Here is a 6,723-nt window from a genome sequence, read left to right on the forward strand (position 1 = left end):
TGGTGATACGGTACAACTTTGCTAATGTGACCCTCCTTAAAAATGTAGGTCATTCACAGCAGTGTCATTAAGCTATGAATGAAATATGCTGATTTACTGCTGCAGAACATTTTCATAATATAAAATGTGCTTGGATTCTAAGATGCTTTGATTTGAGGTGAAATGTCCTCAGTGAACTGTATCGACAAGGATTTAGCAATAGTTGTATACATTTCCTCAGAACAGATTTAGTTTATCCGACCTTTTGGTTGGCTGGTCAATATGAATGTATGAGATACTGATGTGCTTAGCCACTTAAGCGGTATATACTTTGTCGTGCGACAAGTATCAAAAATAGTCGAACTTAAGCTCACAACGTGTCATGATGTGAGCTTGTAGATCTGCTATTTTTGCTACTTTAGACCTTTTTGAGAGGATTATACACTTTAATACATAGTTGTTTATACATGGGGGGGGGTCTGTGTATAACAATATTTTGTCTTACGTGTTAATGTACATCAACTGGTGCCTTCAAGCAGCCTTTGACCTCGACCTTGAAGAATAAATAAATAAATAAAATACACTTAACACAACAGTGTCTTTGACAACTTTACTGTGTGAATTATAAAGATATCAGGGAGTTAACCACATGAATCCTAGCCTCCTTATTCTGTGCATGTCCTACTAGATGAACATTCTGCATGATCTACAAGATAACAATGAGCTTGTAGAGCAGCTATTTTTGGCAAAGCGATTTAATATAGAGGGGGAAAAAAGTAGGGGGCAAAGTACAGACACATGGGGGACCCCGGTCAACAAAAGTGCTGTTCTTTGTTGACCGGGGTCCCCCAGGGCTTTATACTAGGTCCACTAGTATTTCCCTGTCTACACCAAATCTCTTTGCCGAAAATAGCCAATCTACAGGCTCACAATGTATCGCAGCATGGTTGGTTGTGAGCTTGTAGAAGATCTGCTATTTTCGCTTAACCCCAGAATAGGGACACTAGGGTTCATATGGTTAAGTGGTGAGATATGAAGCCAATTATCCTCCACTGTTTGTAACGGTAGTGAAAGAAGGAATGCAGACATGCAGTGACCTTACATTCTAAAAGTGTTACTTTCATTTCCCTTTGTTTCTTAAAATACTTTTTTTTGGTTTGTTACTATTTTACTTTTGTGTTTCATACTCTGTCCTCTATTGACTGCTGATGGATGGGAATCATGAATGACAACATTTGTTATTAATTTTCCACTCTCAGACGTTTAGAGCCGCCTAGGTATTGAGGTGGTATAACTGGTAAATGATCTGTTAACATTAAGACCTCCTTGAGTCAGTGGCTAAAACACATGTTCTGTGTTTAAACCACCAGACAGACTGTCTGGCTGCTCTGACTGAACATAATAAAGCATTATAAACACATAATCCTAACTGGTGTGTACTACAGATACAGTATAGTACAGCAACCGATCTCATGGATTCTCATGAGTTTGTGTTTTCTTCGCTCCATGTTTTAATTGCGGTCATCTCAGTGTAAAACTGATAAAAGTTCCAGAAACATGTCTGTCTTTATCTTTTGTCTTCCTCCGTAAACCTGCAGGGTTCCTGATATGGACCAACGGGGGTGTTGGTATGTGTGTAGATGTTCTGATTGATATAAAACAGACATTACACTGTTGCTTTCTCTTCCCTGCTGACTAATTTGCTGTCAGAAAAAGTTTTTTTCCCCTGAGGCTGTCAGAGCCGTGAACAAGGACAAAGAACAAAGAACATAATATAGCTGCAAGCAGCGATAATATGGGGCCAGGAGAGAGAAAGAGAAATGATAATTCCTTTAACAGGTCAGTTCATGAAAGTCCTTGCGGTCTTGTTTCCAATGAGTGCCTGTGAGCAATTAGGGGTTAAGTCTTGCTCAGGGACAAATTTCATTTCATCGACACATTTGCTGACCTGGCCTGGAATCGTACCTGGGGCAACCAGAGTCTCTGGCTCCCTAGGCGGGCTCACTAACCACTCAGCTATGGCCACCCCTCAGAGAGAGAGAGAGAGAGAGAGAGAGAGAGAGAGAGAGAGAGAGAGAGAGAGAGAGAGAGAGAGAGAGAGAGAGAGAGAGAGAGAGAGAGAGAGAGAGAGAGAGAGAGAGAGAGAGAGAGAGAGAGAGAGAGAGAGAGAGAGAGAGAGAGAGAGAGAGAGAGAGACGGAATAGATTGAAGAGACGGAATAGATTGAAGAGACGGAATAGATTGAAGAGAGAGAGAGAGAGACGGAATAGATTGAAGAGACAGAGAGAGAGAGAGAGACGGAATAGATTGAAGAGACAGAGAGAGAGAGAGAGAGACGGAATAGATTGAAGAGACAGAGAGAGAGACAAATGGAATAGATTGAAGAGAAAGACATGGAAACGGAATAGATTGAGTCATGTTTTTTGCATTTCAACTTAAATGAGTCTGCATCAAGTGAGGCTTGAACCGGCAACCTTACGGTCATGAAGCACTCTTAGGTAGCTGCAACACTACCTATAGTGCTATATCTTTGTCCAGGCTGATATTGTCTGTTGAGGATCACAAACTCTTGCCTTCTGTCATGACCCAAGCCCCTGTTTCACTAACACTAAGATCACTCGTTCACAAACCATTTACCAATGAAGAAATTGTACATCTCCTCAGAACCAAAATTAGTGAAAGTAGCCGATCTACAAGCTCACAAACCATTAAAAGTTGTCAGATTGTACATTGGCTATTTTCACAATGAAGTATGTTATACATTGAAAAAACATACTCTCATTGCTATCTGAAAAGTTGTGAGATTGTAGATCAGCTGTATGTAAAAAACACTCAATTAAGTATTGCATGTTATCTTTAACAATTGCAGATGTATTCATTGATAGTCATGTTGTGTGAAATGCAACTCAGATGAAGTCTGCACCAAGTGAGGCTTGAACTGGTGACCTTCAGGTTGTGGGGCACACATTTAAGCGAGAAGCCACCAACAGACAAGAACCTGTGAAAAAGGAGATCACACAGATCATACAGTTTCACGCAAATAGCTGAAAAATCCTGGGTTTAAGTGTTTTTCAAACTGCTCAAGATTGCGGACAATCTAAGGGCGGTGCTTACTGGTCAACGTGATAGATGTGTTCCTCATTAGTCAAGGCACATGTGTAAGCAGGTCTAATGGCTGTCGGCCAAACGAGGCATGACTTTTGCCTGTTTAAAGTTTCAATTTTCAAAAAATTGCTATAGCGCCCCCGTTTGACCAATTGGAGTAAGATTGGTTTCAGTGATATTTGGAATGGCCCTTTACATTTCTGCAAAGTTTCAAAGAATAGTAAGTCTGCATGTATGCGTTAGGGGCAGATGAATAATTGTCATAAAACTGCAATATTCATTGGCTCATTAAAGCTTCATTTTTTCACTTATGGAAGATATTTTGCAAACGTTTTTTTGGTATAGGTCCAAAGTTCATGTGTAAAAAGTTTCGTGCAGATTACTCAAAAATCCCAGGAGGAGATAGGTTTTAACTGTTTTTCATATAATTCAAAATGGTGGGAGATCTAAAGGTCAGAGGTCAAAAGTCAGAGTGTGAAAGTTGTTCAGCATGAGGAGACGCATGTGTGCATCGAAGTTTCATGGCTGTAGGTGAAACAGGGCATGAGTTGTACCTGTTCAAAGTTGTCATTTTCAACTGAGTGCTATAGCGCCACCTTTTGACGAAAGATTGTGAGATTTATTTTTTGATCGTTTTTCATGACCATCTACCATATGGCCGAGTTTCATAAAAAGCGACTGCACGGTTCAGCCAGAACTGCCAAAAGTGGCAGAAGAAGAAGAAGAAGAAGAAGAAGAAGAAGAAATGGAATAATGCGAATAACAATATGGGTCCATGCTGGAAGCCTGGCCCCATAAAAACTAAAACTTCAATCTGTAAAGATCACGTTATTAGTTGCACAATTGTAGATAAATAAGCTTAACTGATGCATGCGTGTATGCCTTGCTCACATTCGATACATCGTGATTCTAAATGACCCCCCACACATCCCTCATCGCTGCTAGAGATTTTACCATACCTGCCTTAAAGCGTTTTTTATCATACCTGCTGTTCTTACCTGTACTTTTTAACTTAAAAAAATCATACTTTTTTATTTCAGCACATCCAGTATTAATATTATTATCTTGTATTGTTGTGCTAGCACAGTCTTAACGGAACATGTCACTCAACATTTCGTTGCTTGTACCTGTATGAGTGAGCGACAAACCCCTCTTGATTCTTGACTGATGTTCTGTAGTGTGAACTGGCTTAAAGACATGCCTAACAACGTCTCTAGAGGACCACAATGGAAACAAGCCCCTAGGGCTTTTTGTGTTATCCTTTTAACAATCATTGTAAACCGTACCTCTGTACAAATTGCAAACTGTTAATAAAGTATTCATTCAATCAAATAGAGGTGAAGAACGTTTTGCAGTTGAGTAGGTAGATAAAGTGTGATACACCTTACTTGAGGTGAAGGAACAGTAATTGTACTAAAATGCCTTGGTTGGAAGACCAAGAGGTTTCCATAGACGACGGGATAAACAAATACCTGCAGGTCTCAGAGACAATGCCACAGAGGGTGGTCATATTGGGGGGGGGGGTTGGTGGAGGGATACCAGAGGTAGTGTTGCTAATGCATGAGTGATAAGATATCAGTACCAGCATGTACACACACACACACACACACACACACACACACACACACACACACACACACACACACACACACACACACACACACACACACACACACACACAAGATTGGAATGTGAGGGTAAACCTATAAACACAGCAGCTATTGATGAGTGCTGTGAGTGTTGAATTATCTAGAGTTATGTTGTGGTTTTGACTAGAGGATGAGTGTGTGCCCAGTGCCCACCCCTTCTTCATCCCCCCCCCCCCCCCATCAGACAGGGCAAGATAGCTGAATGATGAAGGGCTATCCTGCTGCTGGAGGGGTTGGAAATGAACCAGGGTGGTCAGGGAGGTGGAAATGAGGGATCGTGCAAGACCATACAGATAGGAACTTGGCAACCAAGGAAGGAAGGAAAGATGAGTACTCCATCGAGGAAGCAGCCTGCCTCACCTTCACCTCGCATCCTCCAGAGGGAGTGGCAGCACACATGCTGACACGAGTTTGTATCCCCTACAGGCTTTCCCCATCCAAATAAGAACACCAATTTAAGTGACTGGTAGCCTATTCTATTTTCCTCCCTGTAAGAGAGGTGTTCTGTCTATTATTGTGTATTTGTGTATGTATTGGGATGTTTGTGTCCTGATGGCTGCTGGGCACAAAATGAATTTCCGCAAGGACAAGTAAAGCATCTATCTATAAGTGTTAGACGTTGCACTATTGTTGGCCACCAAATACAAAAAGAATGACTTCCCCTAAACATCAACTAAACAAAATGAGGAATGTTGAGGCTAAACCGCTATACAGCTTCTAACCATTTATTTAGACACCCAAACAAGTTCTATGATCCCATCTCACAAAGTCCCAGACCATGGCGCAACAAGAGCAGGAGTCAGATTCTAAACTAAACAAGATAACTCGTTCTGGAAGTTATATTTACGACACTAGTGGAGAAGAGGGCAGAGAATGGAGATTTGACTCCACAGGGATGGATTTGACGGGATGCCAGATATCTCTGCATGAACCAAGTGTAACATGAGGCTATCCTTCATGTGCTCACTCAAGAAGCAATCACATGTACGGACACACACACACACACACACACACACACACACACACACACACACACACACACACACACACACACACACACACACACACACACACACACACTCACACAGAGGCTGCTTCCTCTGTGAACAGTTGACTGGCTATGCAGAGGTTATGATGTGGAGCTGAAGAGTCTGTCTCTAGGGACACGTGCCCCACGCACACACACACACACACACACACACCAAGAATAAGAAACACAAACAGAACTGTCTACTGTGCTCGACACAAATATGTGGGTTAAAATAATAAACAGGGACTGTGTGTGAAAGTTATATCCACTGAGCTATTCACTATTCATTGACTCATTCTCATACAGCCACAATTATTCAGCCAATCTACACGGCAGCTTTTTCAATGTTTTATTAATACCCCTCAAACACATGGAGGCCATATGCACAATGACATTAAAGACACAATTATTTCTGCACTTAACAATTTTAAGACACATACTGTGCAACTAATTCTGCCCATAGTTCCCAACAGTCGTTTTAAGTTAAAAGCCACTATAGATACATAAGTTTACTAGATCTCTAATAGTGGCCAGCCTAGGTAGTTTCATCTACCTGCCCTAGCTCTGGTCCATAGCGTAACTCCTTCTAACGCTATGGACCAAAGCTATACCTGCCCCAGGGATTGAGAAAAGTGTATCCAATAGTCTCTAAAACTCAATTTATATTCCATCACAATTGGGTCGCTTACTGAAAAGATATTTTTATTAGGCATTAGATTGCCCCCTGTTGGCATCAATGCGTATTACATTTTGTTAAAAACAATTGCTATGCACATCCCACTCCTAGCTGACATATTCCCTGTAAAATACATTTCTCTTTACATTTTGGGTGTATTCCGTATTCTGCTTAATGTTCACGTGACTCAAGACTACTTACGGGTCATGGGTGCCTGCTTTATTTCACCTGAGGAAGACCAGTTGTGGTCTATAACACTTTGTTCACAAATTCCAACACAGGGA

This window comes from Gymnoscopelus microlampas (genome assembly GCF_963454915.1).
Source record: "Gymnoscopelus microlampas genome assembly, chromosome: 13".
Taxonomy (NCBI): domain Eukaryota; kingdom Metazoa; phylum Chordata; class Actinopteri; order Myctophiformes; family Myctophidae; genus Gymnoscopelus; species Gymnoscopelus microlampas.